This window comes from Pelobates fuscus, chromosome 4, assembly GCF_036172605.1.
Source record: "Pelobates fuscus isolate aPelFus1 chromosome 4, aPelFus1.pri, whole genome shotgun sequence".
NCBI lineage: Eukaryota > Metazoa > Chordata > Amphibia > Anura > Pelobatidae > Pelobates > Pelobates fuscus.
The window spans coordinates 21,518,425-21,541,603 of record NC_086320.1 but is presented as its reverse complement, the minus strand read 5'-3'; the positions used below and the strand labels follow the sequence as shown (position 1 = coordinate 21,541,603).

The 23,179-nt window shown below is 39.1% G+C and overlaps 14 non-coding genes across 14 annotated transcripts; all 14 read right to left on the bottom strand.

Moving 5' to 3' along the window:
- Positions 1-2,045: 2,045 nt before the first annotated feature.
- TRNAY-GUA (transfer RNA tyrosine (anticodon GUA)) lies at positions 2,046-2,134 on the bottom strand. The gene is given in 2 exon segments: positions 2,046-2,081; positions 2,098-2,134. It is a non-coding gene; the product is annotated as a tRNA-Tyr (tRNA).
- Positions 2,135-3,838: 1,704 nt separating this feature from the next.
- TRNAY-GUA (transfer RNA tyrosine (anticodon GUA)) lies at positions 3,839-3,927 on the bottom strand. The gene is given in 2 exon segments: positions 3,839-3,874; positions 3,891-3,927. It is a non-coding gene; the product is annotated as a tRNA-Tyr (tRNA).
- A 666-nt stretch (positions 3,928-4,593) lies between these two features.
- On the bottom strand, positions 4,594-4,682 carry TRNAY-GUA (transfer RNA tyrosine (anticodon GUA)). Its single transcript is given in 2 exon segments — positions 4,594-4,629; positions 4,646-4,682. It is a non-coding gene; the product is annotated as a tRNA-Tyr (tRNA).
- Positions 4,683-5,348: 666 nt separating this feature from the next.
- On the bottom strand, positions 5,349-5,437 carry TRNAY-GUA (transfer RNA tyrosine (anticodon GUA)). Its single transcript is given in 2 exon segments — positions 5,349-5,384; positions 5,401-5,437. It is a non-coding gene; the product is annotated as a tRNA-Tyr (tRNA).
- A 666-nt stretch (positions 5,438-6,103) lies between these two features.
- On the bottom strand, positions 6,104-6,192 carry TRNAY-GUA (transfer RNA tyrosine (anticodon GUA)). Its single transcript is given in 2 exon segments — positions 6,104-6,139; positions 6,156-6,192. It is a non-coding gene; the product is annotated as a tRNA-Tyr (tRNA).
- Positions 6,193-8,153: 1,961 nt separating this feature from the next.
- TRNAY-GUA (transfer RNA tyrosine (anticodon GUA)) lies at positions 8,154-8,242 on the bottom strand. Its single transcript is given in 2 exon segments — positions 8,154-8,189; positions 8,206-8,242. It is a non-coding gene; the product is annotated as a tRNA-Tyr (tRNA).
- A 1,185-nt stretch (positions 8,243-9,427) lies between these two features.
- Positions 9,428-9,516, bottom strand: TRNAY-GUA (transfer RNA tyrosine (anticodon GUA)). The gene is given in 2 exon segments: positions 9,428-9,463; positions 9,480-9,516. It is a non-coding gene; the product is annotated as a tRNA-Tyr (tRNA).
- A 666-nt stretch (positions 9,517-10,182) lies between these two features.
- On the bottom strand, positions 10,183-10,271 carry TRNAY-GUA (transfer RNA tyrosine (anticodon GUA)). Its single transcript is given in 2 exon segments — positions 10,183-10,218; positions 10,235-10,271. It is a non-coding gene; the product is annotated as a tRNA-Tyr (tRNA).
- Positions 10,272-11,477: 1,206 nt separating this feature from the next.
- TRNAY-GUA (transfer RNA tyrosine (anticodon GUA)) lies at positions 11,478-11,566 on the bottom strand. Its single transcript is given in 2 exon segments — positions 11,478-11,513; positions 11,530-11,566. It is a non-coding gene; the product is annotated as a tRNA-Tyr (tRNA).
- A 1,185-nt stretch (positions 11,567-12,751) lies between these two features.
- On the bottom strand, positions 12,752-12,840 carry TRNAY-GUA (transfer RNA tyrosine (anticodon GUA)). The gene is given in 2 exon segments: positions 12,752-12,787; positions 12,804-12,840. It is a non-coding gene; the product is annotated as a tRNA-Tyr (tRNA).
- Positions 12,841-14,586: 1,746 nt separating this feature from the next.
- Positions 14,587-14,675, bottom strand: TRNAY-GUA (transfer RNA tyrosine (anticodon GUA)). Its single transcript is given in 2 exon segments — positions 14,587-14,622; positions 14,639-14,675. It is a non-coding gene; the product is annotated as a tRNA-Tyr (tRNA).
- A 666-nt stretch (positions 14,676-15,341) lies between these two features.
- Positions 15,342-15,430, bottom strand: TRNAY-GUA (transfer RNA tyrosine (anticodon GUA)). Its single transcript is given in 2 exon segments — positions 15,342-15,377; positions 15,394-15,430. It is a non-coding gene; the product is annotated as a tRNA-Tyr (tRNA).
- A 6,019-nt stretch (positions 15,431-21,449) lies between these two features.
- Positions 21,450-21,538, bottom strand: TRNAY-GUA (transfer RNA tyrosine (anticodon GUA)). The gene is given in 2 exon segments: positions 21,450-21,485; positions 21,502-21,538. It is a non-coding gene; the product is annotated as a tRNA-Tyr (tRNA).
- Positions 21,539-22,723: 1,185 nt separating this feature from the next.
- On the bottom strand, positions 22,724-22,812 carry TRNAY-GUA (transfer RNA tyrosine (anticodon GUA)). Its single transcript is given in 2 exon segments — positions 22,724-22,759; positions 22,776-22,812. It is a non-coding gene; the product is annotated as a tRNA-Tyr (tRNA).
- Between the last annotated feature and the right edge of the window lie 367 nt (positions 22,813-23,179).

Here is a 23,179-nt window from a genome sequence, read left to right as displayed (position 1 = left end):
AGTGGTTCAAAAGATAGATCGTAGTCCTTTGTGACCAAATGAAGCATGGCTTTTCTGCCCAAAACCAGTTCCACAGAGTCTTCTATCCTGGAGATAATTGGGAAGTAATCCAATTATCTCCAAGGACAGATGCAAAACTCCATTAAGCACATGGCAGTAAAAAGACAGTAAAATACACAAGGTTACATTTATTACATAAAATACCGACATGCAACATACAGTCCTCTGCTCTACAAGAGAGAAAAACACATGTCCTTCGAGCCGGAATTGAACCAGCGACCTAAGGATTGCTATCATATACCAACTACAGTCCTCAGCTCTACCAGCTGAGCTATCGAAGGTAATTCGTGAGTTCACTCAATGTCAAAGTAGGACATTTTTGAAGAATCAGGTAAGCAGTTAAACATTTTGCAACATGCTGCTGTGGCAATGACATCCAGGTAAACAAAAAGTTCAACTAAGCACCCTTCATTTAAAAGAAGAAGCATCGATCCCGCTACCTCTCACATGCTAAGCGAGCACTCTACCATTTGAGCTAATCCCCCACTATTCCGCTCTCATCTTTTGTAATGGCACCCTGGGCATAAAGGGGTGCCATTACAAAATGGGTAATGTAATTATCACAAGCAGAGAAATACAGTTTTTCCACATTATTCATAACTTTAAAAGTATGCATCACATTCACATAAAACTTACATTTTCAGAATCAGCATACTCCAAATACAAATTGGTCCAGTGGTTCAAAAGATAGATCGTAGTCCTTTGTGAACAAATGAAGCATGGCTTTTCTGCCCAAAACCAGTTCCACAGAGTCTTCTATCCTGGAGATAATTGGGAAGTAATCCAATTATCTCCAAGGACAGATGCAAAACTCCATTAAGCACATGGCAGTAAAAAGACAGTAAAATACACAAGGTTACATTTATTACATAAAATACAGACATGCAACATACAGTCTAAGCACCCTTCATTTAAAAGAAGAAGAAGCCACTGGAGAATGCGGGCATCGATCCCGCTACCTCTCACATGCTAAGCGAGCACTCTACCATTTGAGCTAATCCCCCACTATTCCGCTCTCATCTTTTGTAATGGCACCCTGGGCATAAAGGGGTGCCATTACAAAATGGGTAATGTAATTATCACAAGCAGAGAAATACAGTTTTTCCACATTATTCATAACTTTAAAAGTATGCATCACATTCACATAAAACTTACATTTTCAGAATCAGCATACTCCAAATACAAATTGGTCCAGTGGTTCAAAAGATAGATCGTAGTCCTTTGTGAACAAATGAAGCATGGCTTTTCTGCCCAAAACCAGTTCCACAGAGTCTTCTATCCTGGAGATAATTGAGAAGTAATCCAATTATCTCCAAGGACAGATGCAAAACTCCATTAAGCACATGGCAGTAAAAAGACAGTAAAATACACAAGGTTACATTTATTACATAAAATACAGACATGCAACATACAGTCTAAGCACCCTTCATTTAAAAGAAAAAGAAGCCACTGGAGAATGCGGGCATCGATCCCGCTACCTCTCACATGCTAAGCGAGCGCTCTACCATTTGAGCTAATCCCCCACTTTTCCGCACTCATCTTTTGTAATGGCACCCTGGGCATAAAGGGGTGCCATTACAAAATGGGTAATGTAATTATCACAAGCAGAGAAATACAGTTTTTCCACATTATTCATAACTTTAAAAGTATGCATCACATTCACATAAAACTTACATTTTCAGAATCAGCATACTCCAAATACAAACATAGGTCAGAATCATACAAATTGGTCCAGTGGTTCAAAAGATAGATCGTAGTCCTTTGTGACCAAATGAAGCATGGCTTTTCTGCCCAAAACCAGTTCCACAGAGTCTTCTATCCTGGAGATAATTGGGAAGTAATCAAATTATCTCCAAGGACAGATGCAAAACTCCATTAAGCACATGGCAGTAAAAAGACAGTAAAATACACAAGGTTACATTTATTACATAAAATACAGACATGCAACATACAGTCCTCTGCTCTACAAGAGAGAAAAGCAAATGTCCTTCGAGCCGGAATTGAACCAGCGACCTAAGGATTGCTATCATATACCAACTACAGTCCTCCGCTCTACCAGCTGAGCTATCGAAGGTAATTCGTGAGTTCACTCAATGTCAAAGTAGGACATTTTTGAAGAATCAGGTAAGCAGTTAAACATTTTGCAACATGCTGCTGTGGCAATGACATCCAGGTAAACAAAAAGTTCAACTAAGCACCCTTCATTTAAAAGAAAAAGCATCGATCCCGCTACCTCTCACATGCTAAGCGAGCACTCTACCATTTGAGCTAATCCCCCACTATTCCGCTCTCATCTTTTGTAATGGCACCCTGGGCATAAAGGGGTGCCATTACAAAATGGGTAATGTAATTATCACAAGCAGAGAAATACAGTTTTTCCACATTATTCATAACTTTAAAAGTATGCATCACATTCACATAAAACTTACATTTTCAGAATCAGCATACTCCAAATACAAATTGGTCCAGTGGTTCAAAAGATAGATCGTAGTCCTTTGTGAACAAATGAAGCATGGCTTTTCTGCCCAAAACCAGTTCCACAGAGTCTTCTATCCTGGAGATAATTGGGAAGTAATCCAATTATCTCCAAGGACAGATGCAAAACTCCATTAAGCACATGGCAGTAAAAAGACAGTAAAATACACAAGGTTACATTTATTACATAAAATACAGACATGCAACATACAGTCTAAGCACCCTTCATTTAAAAGAAGAAGAAGCCACTGGAGAATGCGGGCATCGATCCCGCTACCTCTCACATGCTAAGCGAGCACTCTACCATTTGAGCTAATCCCCCACTATTCCGCTCTCATCTTTTGTAATGGCACCCTGGGCATAAAGGGGTGCCATTACAAAATGGGTAATGTAATTATCACAAGCAGAGAAATACAGTTTTTCCACATTATTCATAACTTTAAAAGTATGCATCACATTCACATAAAACTTACATTTTCAGAATCAGCATACTCCAAATACAAATTGGTCCAGTGGTTCAAAAGATAGATCGTAGTCCTTTGTGAACAAATGAAGCATGGCTTTTCTGCCCAAAACCAGTTCCACAGAGTCTTCTATCCTGGAGATAATTGAGAAGTAATCCAATTATCTCCAAGGACAGATGCAAAACTCCATTAAGCACATGGCAGTAAAAAGACAGTAAAATACACAAGGTTACATTTATTACATAAAATACAGACATGCAACATACAGTCTAAGCACCCTTCATTTAAAAGAAAAAGAAGCCACTGGAGAATGCGGGCATCGATCCCGCTACCTCTCACATGCTAAGCGAGCGCTCTACCATTTGAGCTAATCCCCCACTTTTCCGCACTCATCTTTTGTAATGGCACCCTGGGCATAAAGGGGTGCCATTACAAAATGGGTAATGTAATTATCACAAGCAGAGAAATACAGTTTTTCCACATTATTCATAACTTTAAAAGTATGCATCACATTCACATAAAACTTACATTTTCAGAATCAGCATACTCCAAATACAAACATAGGTCAGAATCATACAAATTGGTCCAGTGGTTCAAAAGATAGATCGTAGTCCTTTGTGACCAAATGAAGCATGGCTTTTCTGCCCAAAACCAGTTCCACAGAGTCTTCTATCCTGGAGATAATTGGGAAGTAATCAAATTATCTCCAAGGACAGATGCAAAACTCCATTAAGCACATGGCAGTAAAAAGACAGTAAAATACACAAGGTTACATTTATTACATAAAATACAGACATGCAACATACAGTCCTCTGCTCTACAAGAGAGAAAAGCAAATGTCCTTCGAGCCGGAATTGAACCAGCGACCTAAGGATTGCTATCATATACCAACTACAGTCCTCCGCTCTACCAGCTGAGCTATCGAAGGTAATTCGTGAGTTCACTCAATGTCAAAGTAGGACATTTTTGAAGAATCAGGTAAGCAGTTAAACATTTTGCAACATGCTGCTGTGGCAATGACATCCAGGTAAACAAAAAGTTCAACTAAGCACCCTTCATTTAAAAGAAAAAGCATCGATCCCGCTACCTCTCACATGCTAAGCGAGCACTCTACCATTTGAGCTAATCCCCCACTATTCCGCTCTCATCTTTTGTAATGGCACCCTGGGCATAAAGGGGTGCCATTACAAAATGGGTAATGTAATTATCACAAGCAGAGAAATACAGTTTTTCCACATTATTCATAACTTTAAAAGTATGCATCACATTCACATAAAACTTACATTTTCAGAATCAGCATACTCCAAATACAAACATACGTCAAAATCATACAAATTGGTCCAGTGGTTCAAAAGATAGATCGTAGTCCTTTGTGACCAAATGAAGCATGGCTTTTCTGCCCAAAACCAGTTCCACAGAGTCTTCTATCCTGGAGATAATTGGGAAGTAATCCAATTATCTCCAAGGACAGATGCAAAACTCCATTAAGCACATGGCAGTAAAAAGACAGTAAAATACACAAGGTTAATTTTATTACATAAAATACAGACATGCAACATACAGTCCTCTGCTCTACAAGAGAGAAAAGCAAATGTCCTTCGAGCCGGAATTGAACCAGCGACCTAAGGATTGCTATCATATACCAACTACAGTCCTCCGCTCTACCAGCTGAGCTATCGAAGGTAATTCGTGAGTTCACTCAATGTCAAAGTAGGACATTTTTGAAGAATCAGGTAAGCAGTTAAACATTTTGCAACATGCGGCTGTGGCAATGACATCCAGGTAAACAAAAAGTTCAACTAAACACCCTTCATTTAAAAGAAGAAGCATCGATCCCGCTACCTCTCACATGCTAAGCGAGCACTCTACCATTTGAGCTAATCCCCCACTATTCCGCTCTCATCTTTTGTAATGGCACCCTGGGCATAAAGGGGTGCCATTACAAAATGGGTAATGTAATTATCACAAGCAGAGAAATACAGTTTTTCCACATTATTCATAACTTTAAAAGTATGCATCACATTCACATAAAACTTACATTTTCAGAATCAGCATACTCCAAATACAAACATAGGTCAGAATCATACAAATTGGTCCAGTGGTTCAAAAGATAGATCGTAGTCCTTTGTGACCAAATGAAGCATGGCTTTTCTGCCCAAAACCAGTTCCACAGAGTCTTCTATCCTGGAGATAATTGGGAAGTAATCAAATTATCTCCAAGGACAGATGCAAAACTCCATTAAGCACATGGCAGTAAAAAGACAGTAAAATACACAAGGTTACATTTATTACATAAAATACAGACATGCAACATACAGTCCTCTGCTCTACAAGAGAGAAAAGCAAATGTCCTTCGAGCCGGAATTGAACCAGCGACCTAAGGATTGCTATCATATACCAACTACAGTCCTCCGCTCTACCAGCTGAGCTATCGAAGGTAATTCGTGAGTTCACTCAATGTCAAAGTAGGACATTTTTGAAGAATCAGGTAAGCAGTTAAACATTTTGCAACATGCTGCTGTGGCAATGACATCCAGGTAAACAAAAAGTTCAACTAAGCACCCTTCATTTAAAAGAAAAAGCATCGATCCCGCTACCTCTCACATGCTAAGCGAGCACTCTACCATTTGAGCTAATCCCCCACTATTCCGCTCTCATCTTTTGTAATGGCACCCTGGGCATAAAGGGGTGCCATTACAAAATGGGTAATGTAATTATCACAAGCAGAGAAATACAGTTTTTCCACATTATTCATAACTTTAAAAGTATGCATCACATTCACATAAAACTTACATTTTCAGAATCAGCATACTCCAAATACAAACATACGTCAAAATCATACAAATTGGTCCAGTGGTTCAAAAGATAGATCGTAGTCCTTTGTGACCAAATGAAGCATGGCTTTTCTGCCCAAAACCAGTTCCACAGAGTCTTCTATCCTGGAGATAATTGGGAAGTAATCCAATTATCTCCAAGGACAGATGCAAAACTCCATTAAGCACATGGCAGTAAAAAGACAGTAAAATACACAAGGTTAATTTTATTACATAAAATACAGACATGCAACATACAGTCCTCTGCTCTACAAGAGAGAAAAGCAAATGTCCTTCGAGCCGGAATTGAACCAGCGACCTAAGGATTGCTATCATATACCAACTACAGTCCTCCGCTCTACCAGCTGAGCTATCGAAGGTAATTCGTGAGTTCACTCAATGTCAAAGTAGGACATTTTTGAAGAATCAGGTAAGCAGTTAAACATTTTGCAACATGCGGCTGTGGCAATGACATCCAGGTAAACAAAAAGTTCAACTAAACACCCTTCATTTAAAAGAAGAAGCATCGATCCCGCTACCTCTCACATGCTAAGCGAGCACTCTACCATTTGAGCTAATCCCCCACTATTCCGCTCTCATCTTTTGTAATGGCACCCTGGGCATAAAGGGGTGCCATTACAAAATGGGTAATGTAATTATCACAAGCAGAGAAATACAGTTTTTCCACATTATTCATAACTTTAAAAGTATGCATCACATTCACATAAAACTTACATTTTCAGAATCAGCATACTCCAAATACAAACATAGGTCAGAATCATACAAATTGGTCCAGTGGTTCAAAAGATAGATCGTAGTCCTTTGTGACCAAATGAAGCATGGCTTTTCTGCCCAAAACCAGTTCCACAGAGTCTTCTATCCTGGAGATAATTGGGAAGTAATCCAATTATCTCCAAGGACAGATGCAAAACTCCGTTAAGCACATGGCAGTAAAAAGACAGTAAAATACACAAGGTTACATTTATTACATAAAATACAGACATGCAACATACAGTCCTCTGCTCTACAAGAGAGAAAAACAAATGTCCTTCGAGCCGGAATTGAACCAGCGACCTAAGGATTGCTATCATATACCAACTACAGTCCTCCGCTCTACCAGTTGAGCTATCGAAGGTAATTTGTGAGTTCACTCAATGTCAAAGTAGGACATTTTTGAAGAATCAGGTAAGCAGTTAAACATTTTGCAACATGCTGCTGTGGCAATGACATCCAGGTAAACAAAAAGTTCAACTAAGCACCCTTCATTTAAAAGAAGAAGCATCGATCCCGCTACCTCTCACATGCTAAGCGAGCACTCTACCATTTGAGCTAATCCCCCACTATTCCGCTCTCATCTTTTGTAATGGCACCCTGGGCATAAAGGGGTGCCATTACAAAATGGGTAATGTAATTATCACAAGCAGAGAAATACAGTTTTTCCACATTATTCATAACTTTAAAAGTATGCATCACATTCACATAAAACTTACATTTTCAGAATCAGCATACTCCAAATACAAACATAGGTCAGAATCATACAAATTGGTTCAGTGGTTCAAAAGATAGATCGTAGTCCTTTGTGACCAAATGAAGCATGGCTTTTCTGCCCAAAACCAGTTCCACAGAGTCTTCTATCCTGGAGATAATTGGGAAGTAATCCAATTATCTCCAAGGACAGATGCAAAACTCCATTAAGCACATGGCAGTAAAAAGACAGTAAAATACACAAGGTTACATTTATTACATAAAATACAGACATGCAACATACAGTCTAAGCACCCTTCATTTAAAAGAAGAAGAAGCCACTGGAGAATGCGGGCATCGATCCCGCTACCTCTCACATGCTAAGCGAGCGCTCTACCATTTGAGCTAATCCCCCACTTTTCCGCACTCATCTTTTGTAATGGCACCCTGGGCATAAAGGGGTGCCATTACAAAATGGGTAATGTAATTATCACAAGCAGAGAAATACAGTTTTTCCACATTATTCTTAACTTTAAAAGTATGCATCACATTCACATAAAACTTACATTTTCAGAATCAGCATACTCCAAATACAAACATAGGTCAGAATCATACAAATTGGTCCAGTGGTTCAAAAGATAGATCGTAGTCCTTTGTGACCAAATGAAGCATGGCTTTTCTGCCCAAAACCAGTTCCACAGAGTCTTCTATCCTGGAGATAATTGGGAAGTAATCCAATTATCTCCAAGGACAGATGCAAAACTCCATTAAGCACATGGCAGTAAAAAGACAGTAAAATACACAAGGTTACATTTATTACATAAAATACAGACATGCAACATACAGTCCTCTGCTCTACAAGAGAGAAAAGCAAATGTCCTTCGAGCCGGAATTGAACCAGCGACCTAAGGATTGCTATCATATACCAACTACAGTCCTCCGCTCTACCAGCTGAGCTATCGAAGGTAATTCGTGAGTTCACTCAATGTCAAAGTAGGACATTTTTGAAGAATCAGGTAAGCAGTTAAACATTTTGCAACATGCTGCTGTGGCAATGACATCCAGGTAAACAAAAAGTTCAACTAAGCACCCTTCATTTAAAAGAAGAAGCATCGATCCCGCTACCTCTCACATGCTAAGCGAGCACTCTACCATTTGAGCTAATCCCCCACTATTCCGCTCTCATCTTTTGTAATGGCACCCTGGGCATAAAGGGGTGCCATTACAAAATGGGTAATGTAATTATCACAAGCAGAGAAATACAGTTTTTCCACATTATTCATAACTTTAAAAGTATGCATCACATTCACATAAAACTTACATTTTCAGAATCAGCATACTCCAAATACAAATTGGTCCAGTGGTTCAAAAGATAGATCGTAGTCCTTTGTGAACAAATGAAGCATGGCTTTTCTGCCCAAAACCAGTTCCACAGAGTCTTCTATCCTGGAGATAATTGAGAAGTAATCCAATTATCTCCAAGGACAGATGCAAAACTCCATTAAGCACATGGCAGTAAAAAGACAGTAAAATACACAAGGTTACATTTATTACATAAAATACAGACATGCAACATACAGTCTAAGCACCCTTCATTTAAAAGAAGAAGAAGCCACTGGAGAATGCGGGCATCGATCCCGCTACCTCTCACATGCTAAGCGAGCGCTCTACCATTTGAGCTAATCCCCCACTTTTCCACACTCATCTTTTGTAATAGCACCCTGGGCATAAAGGGGTGCCATTACAAAATGGGTAATGTAATTATCACAAGCAGAGAAATACAGTTTTTCCACATTATTCATAACTTTAAAAGTATGCATCACATTCACATAAAACTTACATTTTCAGAATCAGCATACTCCAAATACAAACATACGTCAAAATCATACAAATTGGTCCAGTGGTTCAAAAGATAGATCGTAGTCCTTTGTGACCAAATGAAGCATGGCTTTTCTGCCCAAAACCAGTTCCACAGAGTCTTCTATCCTGGAGATAATTGGGAAGTAATCCAATTATCTCCAAGGACAGATGCAAAACTCCATTAAGCACATGGCAGTAAAAAGACAGTAAAATACACAAGGTTAATTTTATTACATAAAATACAGACATGCAACATACAGTCCTCTGCTCTACAAGAGAGAAAAGCAAATGTCCTTCGAGCCGGAATTGAACCAGCGACCTAAGGATTGCTATCATATACCAACTACAGTCCTCCGCTCTACCAGCTGAGCTATCGAAGGTAATTCGTGAGTTCACTCAATGTCAAAGTAGGACATTTTTGAAGAATCAGGTAAGCAGTTAAACATTTTGCAACATGCGGCTGTGGCAATGACATCCAGGTAAACAAAAAGTTCAACTAAACACCCTTCATTTAAAAGAAGAAGCATCGATCCCGCAACCTCTCACATGCTAAGCGAGCACTCTACCATTTGAGCTAATCCCCCACTATTCCGCTCTCATCTTTTGTAATGGCACCCTGGGCATAAAGGGGTGCCATTACAAAATGGGTAATGTAATTATCACAAGCAGAGAAATACAGTTTTTCCACATTATTCATAACTTTAAAAGTATGCATCACATTCACATAAAACTTACATTTTCAGAATCAGCATACTCCAAATACAAACATAGGTCAGAATCATACAAATTGGTCCAGTGGTTCAAAAGATAGATCGTAGTCCTTTGTGACCAAATGAAGCATGGCTTTTCTGCCCAAAACCAGTTCCACAGAGTCTTCTATCCTGGAGATAATTGGGAAGTAATCCAATTATCTCCAAGGACAGATGCAAAACTCCGTTAAGCACATGGCAGTAAAAAGACAGTAAAATACACAAGGTTACATTTATTACATAAAATACAGACATGCAACATACAGTCCTCTGCTCTACAAGAGAGAAAAACAAATGTCCTTCGAGCCGGAATTGAACCAGCGACCTAAGGATTGCTATCATATACCAACTACAGTCCTCCGCTCTACCAGCTGAGCTATCGAAGGTAATTTGTGAGTTCACTCAATGTCAAAGTAGGACATTTTTGAAGAATCAGGTAAGCAGTTAAACATTTTGCAACATGCTGCTGTGGCAATGACATCCAGGTAAACAAAAAGTTCAACTAAGCACCCTTCATTTAAAAGAAGAAGCATCGATCCCGCTACCTCTCACATGCTAAGCGAGCACTCTACCATTTGAGCTAATCCCCCACTATTCCGCTCTCATCTTTTGTAATGGCACCCTGGGCATAAAGGGGTGCCATTACAAAATGGGTAATGTAATTATCACAAGCAGAGAAATACAGTTTTTCCACATTATTCATAACTTTAAAAGTATGCATCACATTCACATAAAACTTACATTTTCAGAATCAGCATACTCCAAATACAAACATAGGTCAGAATCATACAAATTGGTTCAGTGGTTCAAAAGATAGATCGTAGTCCTTTGTGACCAAATGAAGCATGGCTTTTCTGCCCAAAACCAGTTCCACAGAGTCTTCTATCCTGGAGATAATTGGGAAGTAATCCAATTATCTCCAAGGACAGATGCAAAACTCCATTAAGCACATGGCAGTAAAAAGACAGTAAAATACACAAGGTTACATTTATTACATAAAATACAGACATGCAACATACAGTCTAAGCACCCTTCATTTAAAAGAAGAAGAAGCCACTGGAGAATGCGGGCATCGATCCCGCTACCTCTCACATGCTAAGCGAGCGCTCTACCATTTGAGCTAATCCCCCACTTTTCCGCACTCATCTTTTGTAATGGCACCCTGGGCATAAAGGGGTGCCATTACAAAATGGGTAATGTAATTATCACAAGCAGAGAAATACAGTTTTTCCACATTATTCTTAACTTTAAAAGTATGCATCACATTCACATAAAACTTACATTTTCAGAATCAGCATACTCCAAATACAAACATAGGTCAGAATCATACAAATTGGTCCAGTGGTTCAAAAGATAGATCGTAGTCCTTTGTGACCAAATGAAGCATGGCTTTTCTGCCCAAAACCAGTTCCACAGAGTCTTCTATCCTGGAGATAATTGGGAAGTAATCAAATTATCTCCAAGGACAGATGCAAAACTCCATTAAGCACATGGCAGTAAAAAGACAGTAAAATACACAAGGTTACATTTATTACATAAAATACAGACATGCAACATACAGTCCTCTGCTCTACAAGAGAGAAAAGCAAATGTCCTTCGAGCCGGAATTGAACCAGCGACCTAAGGATTGCTATCATATACCAACTACAGTCCTCCGCTCTACCAGCTGAGCTATCGAAGGTAATTCGTGAGTTCACTCAATGTCAAAGTAGGACATTTTTGAAGAATCAGGTAAGCAGTTAAACATTTTGCAACATGCTGCTGTGGCAATGACATCCAGGTAAACAAAAAGTTCAACTAAGCACCCTTCATTTAAAAGAAGAAGCATCGATCCCGCTACCTCTCACATGCTAAGCGAGCACTCTACCATTTGAGCTAATCCCCCACTATTCCGCTCTCATCTTTTGTAATGGCACCCTGGGCATAAAGGGGTGCCATTACAAAATGGGTAATGTAATTATCACAAGCAGAGAAATACAGTTTTTCCACATTATTCATAACTTTAAAAGTATGCATCACATTCACATAAAACATACATTTTCAGAATCAGCATACTCCAAATACAAATTGGTCCAGTGGTTCAAAAGATAGATCGTAGTCCTTTGTGAACAAATGAAGCATGGCTTTTCTGCCCAAAACCAGTTCCACAGAGTCTTCTATCCTGGAGATAATTGAGAAGTAATCCAATTATCTCCAAGGACAGATGCAAAACTCCATTAAGCACATGGCAGTAAAAAGACAGTAAAATACACAAGGTTACATTTATTACATAAAATACAGACATGCAACATACAGTCTAAGCACCCTTCATTTAAAAGAAGAAGAAGCCACTGGAGAATGCGGGCATCGATCCCGCTACCTCTCACATGCTAAGCGAGCGCTCTACCATTTGAGCTAATCCCCCACTATTCCGCTCTCATCTTTTGTAATGGCACCCTGGGCATAAAGGGGTGCCATTACAAAATGGGTAATGTAATTATCACAAGCAGAGAAATACAGTTTTTCCACATTATTCATAACTTTAAAAGTATGCATCACATTCACATAAAACTTACATTTTCAGAATCAGCATACTCCAAATACAAACATAGGTCAGAATCATACAAATTGGTCCAGTGGTTCAAAAGATAGATCGTAGTCCTTTGTGACCAAATGAAGCATGGCTTTTCTGCCCAAAACCAGTTCCACAGAGTCTTCTATCCTGGAGATAATTGGGAAGTAATCCAATTATCTCCAAGGACAGATGCAAAACTCCGTTAAGCACATGGCAGTAAAAAGACAGTAAAATACACAAGGTTACATTTATTACATAAAATACAGACATGCAACATACAGTCCTCTGCTCTACAAGAGAGAAAAACAAATGTCCTTCGAGCCGGAATTGAACCAGCGACCTAAGGATTGCTATCATATACCAACTACAGTCCTCCGCTCTACCAGCTGAGCTATCGAAGGTAATTTGTGAGTTCACTCAATGTCAAAGTAGGACATTTTTGAAGAATCAGGTAAGCAGTTAAACATTTTGCAACATGCTGCTGTGGCAATGACATCCAGGTAAACAAAAAGTTCAACTAAGCACCCTTCATTTAAAAGAAGAAGCATCGATCCCGCTACCTCTCACATGCTAAGCGAGCACTCTACCATTTGAGCTAATCCCCCACTATTCCGCTCTCATCTTTTGTAATGGCACCCTGGGCATAAAGGGGTGCCATTACAAAATGGGTAATGTAATTATCACAAGCAGAGAAATACAGTTTTTCCACATTATTCATAACTTTAAAAGTATGCATCACATTCACATAAAACTTACATTTTCAGAATCAGCATACTCCAAATACAAACATAGGTCAGAATCATACAAATTGGTTCAGTGGTTCAAAAGATAGATCGTAGTCCTTTGTGACCAAATGAAGCATGGCTTTTCTGCCCAAAACCAGTTCCACAGAGTCTTCTATCCTGGAGATAATTGGGAAGTAATCCAATTATCTCCAAGGACAGATGCAAAACTCCATTAAGCACATGGCAGTAAAAAGACAGTAAAATACACAAGGTTACATTTATTACATAAAATACAGACATGCAACATACAGTCTAAGCACCCTTCATTTAAAAGAAGAAGAAGCCACTGGAGAATGCGGGCATCGATCCCGCTACCTCTCACATGCTAAGCGAGCGCTCTACCATTTGAGCTAATCCCCCACTTTTCCGCACTCATCTTTTGTAATGGCACCCTGGGCATAAAGGGGTGCCATTACAAAATGGGTAATGTAATTATCACAAGCAGAGAAATACAGTTTTTCCACATTATTCTTAACTTTAAAAGTATGCATCACATTCACATAAAACTTACATTTTCAGAATCAGCATACTCCAAATACAAACATAGGTCAGAATCATACAAATTGGTCCAGTGGTTCAAAAGATAGATCGTAGTCCTTTGTGACCAAATGAAGCATGGCTTTTCTGCCCAAAACCAGTTCCACAGAGTCTTCTATCCTGGAGATAATTGGGAAGTAATCCAATTATCTCCAAGGACAGATGCAAAACTCCATTAAGCACATGGCAGTAAAAAGACAGTAAAATACACAAGGTTACATTTATTACATAAAATACAGACATTCAACATACAGTCTAAGCACCCTTCATTTAAAAGAAGAAGCAGCCACTGGAGAATGCGGGCATCGATCCTGCTACCTCTCACATGCTAAGCGAGCGCTCTACCATTTGAGCTAATCCCCCACTTTTCCACTCTCATCGTTTGTAATGGCACCCTGGGCATAAAGGGGTGCCATTACAAAATGGGTAATGTAATTATCACAAGCAGAGAAATACAGTTTTTCCACATTATTCATAACTTTAAAAGTATGCATCACATTCACATAAAACTTACATTTTCAGAATCAGCATACTCCAAATACAAACATAGGTCAGAATCATACAAATTGGTCCAGTGGTTCAAAAGATAGATCGTAGTCCTTTGTGACCAAATGAAGCATGGCTTTTCTGCCCAAAACCAGTTCCACAGAGTCTTCTATCCTGGAGATAATTGGGAAGTAATCCAATTATCTCCAAGGACAGATGCAAAACTCTGTTAAGCACATGGCAGTAAAAAGACAGTAAAATACACAAGGTTACATTTATTACATAAAATACAGACATGCAACATACAGTCCTCTGCTCTACAAGAGAGAAAAACAAATGTCCTTCGAGCCGGAATTGAACCAGCGACCTAAGGATTGCTATCATATACCAACTACAGTCCTCCGCTCTACCAGCTGAGCTATCGAAGGTAATTTGTGAGTTCACTCAATGTCAAAGTAGGACATTTTTGAAGAATCAGGTAAGCAGTTAAACATTTTGCAACATGCTGCTGTGGCAATGACATCCAGGTAAACAAAAAGTTCAACTAAGCACCCTTCATTTAAAAGAAGAAGCATCGATCCCGCTACCTCTCACATGCTAAGCGAGCACTCTACCATTTGAGCTAATCCCCCACTATTCCGCTCTCATCTTTTGTAATGGCACCCTGGGCATAAAGGGGTGCCATTACAAAATGGGTAATGTAATTATCACAAGCAGAGAAATACAGTTTTTCCACATTATTCATAACTTTAAAAGTATGCATCACATTCACATAAAACTTAAATTTTCAGAATCAGCATACTCCAAATACAAACATACGTCAAAATCATACAAATTGGTCCAGTGGTTCAAAAGATAGATCGTAGTCCTTTGTGACCAAATGAAGCATGGCTTTTCTGCCCAAAACCAGTTCCACAGAGTCTTCTATCCTGGAGATAATTGGGAAGTAATCCAATTATCTCCAAGGACAGATGCAAAACTCTGTTAAGCACATGGCAGTAAAAAGACAGTAAAATACACAAGGTTACATTTATTACATAAAATACAGACATGCAACATACAGTCCTCTGCTCTACAAGAGAGAAAAACAAATGTCCTTCGAGCCGGAATTGAACCAGCGACCTAAGGATTGCTATCATATACCAACTACAGTCCTCCGCTCTACCAGCTGAGCTATCGAAGGTAATTTGTGAGTTCACTCAATGTCAAAGTAGGACATTTTTGAAGAATCAGGTAAGCAGTTAAACATTTTGCAACATGCTGCTGTGGCAATGACATCCAGGTAAACAAAAAGTTCAACTAAGCACCCTTCATTTAAAAGAAGAAGCATCGATCCCGCTACCTCTCACATGCTAAGCGAGCACTCTACCATTTGAGCTAATCCCCCACTATTCCGCTCTCATCTTTTGTAATGGCACCCTGGGCATAAAGGGGTGCCATTACAAAATGGGTAATGTAATTATCACAAGCAGAGAAATACAGTTTTTCCACATTATTCATAACTTTAAAAGTATGCATCACATTCACATAAAACTTACATTTTCAGAATCAGCATACTCCAAATACAAACATAGGTCAGAATCATACAAATTGGTCCAGTGGTTCAAAAGATAGATCGTAGTCCTTTGTGACCAAATGAAGCATGGCTTTTCTGCCCAAAACCAGTTCCACAGAGTCTTCTATCCTGGAGATAATTGGGAAGTAATCCAATTATCTCCAAGGACAGATGCAAAACTCCGTTAAGCACATGGCAGTAAAAATACAGTAAAATACACAAGGTTACATTTATTACATAAAATACAGACATGCAACATACAGTCCTCTGCTCTACAAGAGAGAAAAACAAATGTCCTTTGAGCCGGAATTGAACCAGCGACCTAAGGATTGCTATCATATACCAACTACAGTCCTCCGCTCTACCAGCTGAGCTATCGAAGGTAATTCGTGAGTTCACTCAATGTCAAAGTAGGACATTTTTGAAGAATCAGGTAAGCAGTTAAACATTTTGCAACATGCTGCTGTGGCAATGACATCCAGGTAAACAAAAAGTTCAACTAAGCACCCTTCATTTAAAAGAAGAAGCATCGATCCCGCTACCTCTCACATGCTAAGCGAGCACTCTACCATTTGAGCTAATCCCCCACTAATCCGCTCTCATCTTTTGTAATGGCACCCTGGGCATAAAGGGGTGCCATTACAAAATGGGTAATGTAATTATCACAAGCAGAGAAATACAGTTTTTCCACATTATTCATAACTTTAAAAGTATGCATCACATTCACATAAAACTTACATTTTCAGAATCAGCATACTCCAAATACAAACATAGGTCAGAATCATACAAATTGGTCCAGTGGTTCAAAAGATAGATCGTAGTCCTTTGTGACCAAATGAAGCATGGCTTTTCTGCCCAAAACCAGTTCCACAGAGTCTTCTATCCTGGAGATAATTGGGAAGTAATCCAATTATCTCCAAGGACAGATGCAAAACTCCATTAAGCACATGGCAGTAAAAAGACAGTAAAATACACAAGGTTATATTTATTACATAAAATACAGACATGCAACATACAGTCCTCTGCTCTACAAGAGAGAAAAACACATGTCCTTCGAGCCAGAATTGAACCAGCGACCTAAGGATTGCTATCATATACCAACTACAGTCCTCCGCTCTACCAGCTGAGCTATCGAAGGTAATTTGTGAGTTCACTCAATGTCAAAGTAGGACATTTTTGAAGAATCGGGTAAGCAGTTAAACATTTTGCAACATGCTGCTGTGGCAATGACATCCAGGTAAACAAAAAGTTCAACTAAGCACCCTTCATTTAAAAGAAGAAGCATCGATCCCGCTACCTCTCACATGCTAAGCGAGCACTCTACCATTTGAGCTAATCCCCCACTACTCCGCTCTCATCTTTTGTAATGGCACCCTGGGCATAAAGGGGTGCCATTACAAAATGGGTAATGTAATTATCACAAGCAGAGAAATACAGTTTTTCCACATTATTCATAACTTTAAAAGTATGCATCACATTCACATAAAACTTACATTTTCAGAATCAGCATACTCCAAATACAAACATACGTCAAAATCATACAAATTGGTCCAGTGGTTCAAAAGATAGATCGTAGTCCTTTGTGACCAAATGAAGCATGGCTTTTCTGCCCAAAACCAGTTCCACAGAGTCTTCTATCCTGGAGATAATTGGGAAGTAATCCAATTATCTCCAAGGACAGATGCAAAACTCCATTAAGCACATGGCAGTAAAAAGACAGTAAAATACACAAGGTTATATTTATTACATAAAATACAGACATGCAACATACAGTCCTCTGCTCTACAAGAGAGAAAAACACATGTCCTTCGAGCCAGAATTGAACCAGCGACCTAAGGATTGCTATCATATACCAACTACAGTCCTCCGCTCTACCAGCTGAGCTATCGAAGGTAATTTGTGAGTTCACTCAATGTCAAAGTAGGACATTTTTGAAGAATCGGGTAAGCAGTTAAACATTTTGCAACATGCTGCTGTGGCAATGACATCCAGGTAAACAAAAAGTTCAACTAAGCACCCTTCATTTAAAAGAAGAAGCATCGATCCCGCTACCTCTCACATGCTAAGCGAGCACTCTACCATTTGAGCTAATCCCCCACTACTCCGCTCTCATCTTTTGTAATGGCACCCTGGGCATAAAGGGGTGCCATTACAAAATGGGTAATGTAATTATCACAAGCAGAGAAATACAGTTTTTCCACATTATTCATAACTTTAAAAGTATGCATCACATTCACATAAAACTTACATTTTCAGAATCAGCATACTCCAAATACAAACATACGTCAAAATCATACAAATTGGTCCAGTGGTTCAAAAGATAGATCGTAGTCCTTTGTGACCAAATGAAGCATGGCTTTTCTGCCCAAAACCAGTTCCACAGAGTCTTCTATCCTGGAGATAATTGGGAAGTAATCCAATTATCTCCAAGGACAGATGCAAAACTCCATTAAGCACATGGCAGTAAAAAGACAGTAAAATACACAAGGTTACATTTATTACATAAAATACAGACATGCAACATACAGTCCTCTGCTCTACAAGAGAGAAAAACAAATGTCCTTCGAGACGGAATTGAACCAGCGACCTAAGGATTGCTATCATATACCAACTTCAGTCCTCCGCTCTACCAGCTGAGCTATCGAAGGTAATTTGTGAGTTCACTCAATGTCAAAGTAGGACATTTTTGAAGAATCAGGTAAGCAGTTAAACATTTTGCAACATGCTGCTGTGGCAATGACATCCAGGTAAACAAAAAGTTCAACTAAGCACCCTTCATTTAAAAGAAGAAGCATCGATGCCGCTACCTCTCACATGCTAAGCGAGCACTCTACCATTTGAGCTAATCCCCCACTTTTCCGCTCTCATCTTTTGTAATGGCACCCTGGGCATAAAGGGGTGCCATTACAAAATGGGTAATGTAATTATCACAAGCAGAGAAATACAGTTTTTCCACATTATTCATAACTTTAAAAGTATGCATCACATTCACATAAAACTTACATTTTCAGAATCAGCATACTCCAAATACAAGCATAGGTCAGAATCATACAAATTGGTCCAGTGGTTCAAAAGATAGATCGTAGTCCTTTGTGACCAAATGAAGCATGGCTTTTCTGCCCAAAACCAGTTCCACAGAGTCTTCTATCCTGGAGATAATTGGGAAGTAATCCAATTATCTCCAAGGACAGATGCAAAACTCCATTAAGCACATGGCAGTAAAAAGACAGTAAAATACACAAGGTTACATTTATTACATAAAATACAGACATTCAACATACAGTCTAAGCACCCTTCATTTAAAAGAAGAAGCAGCCACTGGAGAATGCGGGCATCGATCCTGCTACCTCTCACATGCTAAGCGAGCGCTCTACCATTTGAGCTAATCCCCCACTTTTCCGTTCTCATCTTTTGTAATGGCACCCTGGGCATAAAGGGGTGCCATTACAAAATGGGTAATGTAATTATCACAAGCAGAGAAATACAGTTTTTCCACATTATTCATAACTTTAAAAGTATGCATCACATTCACATAAAACTTACATTTTCAGAATCAGCATACTCCAAATACAAACATAGGTCAGAATCATACAAATTGGTCCAGTGGTTCAAAAGATAGATCGTAGTCCTTTGTGACCAAATGAAGCATGGCTTTTCTGCCCAAAACCAGTTCCACAGAGTCTTCTATCCTGGAGATAATTGGGAAGTAATCCAATTATCTCCAAGGACAGATGCAAAACTCCGTTAAGCACATGGCAGTAAAAAGACAGTAAAATACACAAGGTTACATTTATTACATAAAATACAGACATGCCACATACAGTCCTCTGCTCTACAAGAGAGAAAAACTAATGTCCTTCGAGCCGGAATTGAACCAGCGACCTAAGGATTGCTATCATATACCAACTACAGTCCTCCGCTCTACCAGCTGAGCTATCAAAGGTAATTTGTGAGTTCACTCAATGTCAAAGTAGGACATTTTTGAAGAATCAGGTAAGCAGTTAAACATTTTGCAACATGCTGCTGTGGCAATGACATCCAGGTAAACAAAAAGTTCAACTAAGCACCCTTCATTTAAAAGAAGAAGCATCGATCCCGCTACCTCTCACATGCTAAGCGAGCACTCTACCATTTGAGCTAATCCCCCACTTTTCCGCTCTCATCTTTTGTAATGGCACCCTGGGCATAAAGGGGTGCCATTACAAAATGGGTAATGTAATTATCACAAGCAGAGAAATACAGTTTTTCCACATTATTCATAACTTTAAAAGTATGCATCACATTCACATAAAACTTACATTTTCAGAATCAGCATACTCCAAATACAAATTGGTCCAGTGGTTCAAAAGATAGATCGTAGTCCTTTGTGAACAAATGAAGCATGGCTTTTCTGCCCAAAACCAGTTCCACAGAGTCTTCTATCCTGGAGATAATTGGGAAGTAATCCAATTATCTCCAAGGACAGATGCAAAACTCCATTAAGCACATGGCAGTAAAAAGACAGTAAAATACACAAGGTTACATTTATTACATAAAATACAGACATTCAACATACAGTCTAAGCACCCTTCATTTAAAAGAAGAAGCAGCCACTGGAGAATGCGGGCATCGATCCTGCTACCTCTCACATGCTAAGCGAGCGCTCTACCATTTGAGCTAATCCCCCACTTTTCCGCTCTCATCTTTTGTAATGGCACCCTGGGCATAAAGGGGTGCCATTACAAAATGGGTAATGTAATTATCACAAGCAGAGAAATACAGTTTTTCCACATTATTCATAACTTTAAAAGTATGCATCACATTCACATAAAACTTACATTTTCAGAATCAGCATACTCCAAATACAAATTGGTCCAGTGGTTCAAAAGATAGATCGTAGTCCTTTGTGAACAAATGAAGCATGGCTTTTCTGCCCAAAACCAGTTCCACAGAGTCTTCTATCCTGGAGATAATTGAGAAGTAATCCAATTATCTCCAAGGACAGATGCAAAACTCCATTAAGCACATGGCAGTAAAAAGACAGTAAAATACACAAGGTTACATTTATTACATAAAATACAGACATGCAACATACAGTCTAAGCACCCTTCATTTAAAAGAAGAAGAAGCCACTGGAGAATGCGGGCATCGATCCCGCTACCTCTCACATGCTAAGCGAGCGCTCTACCATTTGAGCTAATCCCCCACTTTTCCGCACTCATCTTTTGTAATGGCACCCTGGGCATAAAGGGGTGCCATTACAAAATGGGTAATGTAATTATCACAAGCAGAGAAATACAGTTTTTCCACATTATTCATAACTTTAAAAGTATGCATCACATTCACATAAAACTTACATTTTCAGAATCAGCATACTCCAAATACAAACATAGGTCAGAATCATACAAATTGGTCCAGTGGTTCAAAAGATAGATCGTAGTCCTTTGTGACCAAATGAAGCATGGCTTTTCTGCCCAAAACCAGTTCCATAGAGTCTTCTATCCTGGAGATAATTGGGAAGTAATCCAATTATCTCCAAGGACAGATGCAAAACTCCGTTAAGCACATGGCAGTAAAAAGACAGTAAAATACACAAGGTTACATTTATTACATAAAATACAGACATGCAACATACAGTCCTCTGCTCTACAAGAGAGAAAAACAAATGTCCTTCGAGCCGGAATTGAACCAGCGACCTAAGGATTGCTATCATATACCAACTACAGTCCTCCGCTCTACCAGCTGAGCTATCGAAGGTAATTTGTGAGTTCACTCAATGTCAAAGTAGGACATTTTTGAAGAATCAGGTAAGCAGTTAAACATTTTGCAACATGCTGCTGTGGCAATGACATCCAGGTAAACAAAAAGTTCAACTAAGCACCCTTCATTTAAAAGAAGAAGCATCGATCCCGCTACCTCTCACATGCTAAGCGAGCACTCTACCATTTGAGCTAATCCCCCACTTTTCCGCTCTCATCTTTTGTAATGGCACCCTGGGCATAAAGGGGTGCCATTACAAAATGGGTAATGTAATTATCACAAGCAGAGAAATACAGTTTTTCCACATTATTCATAACTTTAAAAGTATGCATCACATTCACATAAAACTTACATTTTCAGAATCAGCATACTCCAAATACAAATTGGTCCAGTGGTTCAAAAGATAGATCGTAGTCCTTTGTGAACAAATGAAGCATGGCTTTTCTGCCCAAAACCAGTTCCACAGAGTCTTCTATCCTGGAGATAATTGAGAAGTAATCCAATTATCTCCAAGGACAGATGCAAAACTCCATTAAGCACATGGCAGTAAAAAGACAGTAAAATACACAAGGTTACATTTATTACATAAAATACAGACATGCAACATACAGTCTAAGCACCATTCATTTAAAAGAAGAAGAAGCCACTGGAGAATGCGGGCATCGATCCCGCTACCTCTCACATGCTAAGCGAGCGCTCTACCATTTGAGCTAATCCCCCACTTTTCCGCACTCATCTTTTGTAATGGCACCCTGGGCATAAAGGGGTGCCATTACAAAATGGGTAATGTAATTATCACAAGCAGAGAAATACAGTTTTTCCACATTATTCATAACTTTAAAAGTATGCATCACATTCACATAAAACTTACATTTTCAGAATCAGCATACTCCAAATACAAACATAGGTCAGAATCATACAAATTGGTCCAGTGGTTCAAAAGATAGATCGTAGTCCTTTGTGACCAAATGAAGCATGGCTTTTCTGCCCAAAACCAGTTCCACAGAGTCTTCTATCCTGGAGATAATTGGGAAGTAATCCAATTATCTCCAAGGACAGATGCAAAACTCCGTTAAGCACATGGCAGTAAAAAGACAGTAAAATACACAAGGTTACATTTATTACATAAAATACAGACATGCAACATACAGTCCTCTGCTCTACAAGAGAGAAAAACAAATGTCCTTCGAGCCGGAATTGAACCAGCGACCTAAGGATTGCTATCATATACCAACTACAGTCCTCCGCTCTACCAGCTGAGCTATCGAAGGTAATTTGTGAGTTCACTCAATGTCAAAGTAGGACATTTTTGAAGAATCAGGTAAGCAGTTAAACATTTTGCAACATGCTGCTGTGGCAATGACATCCAGGTAAACAAAAAGTTCAACTAAGCACCCTTCATTTAAAAGAAGAAGCATCGATCCCGCTACCTCTCACATGCTAAGCGAGCACTCTACCATTTGAGCTAATCCCCCACTTTTCCGCTCTCATCTTTTGTAATGGCACCCTGGGCATAAAGGGGTGCCATTACAAAATGGGTAATGTAATTATCACAAGCAGAGAAATACAGTTTTTCCACATTATTCATAACTTTAAAAGTATGCATCACATTCACATAAAACTTACATTTTCAGAATC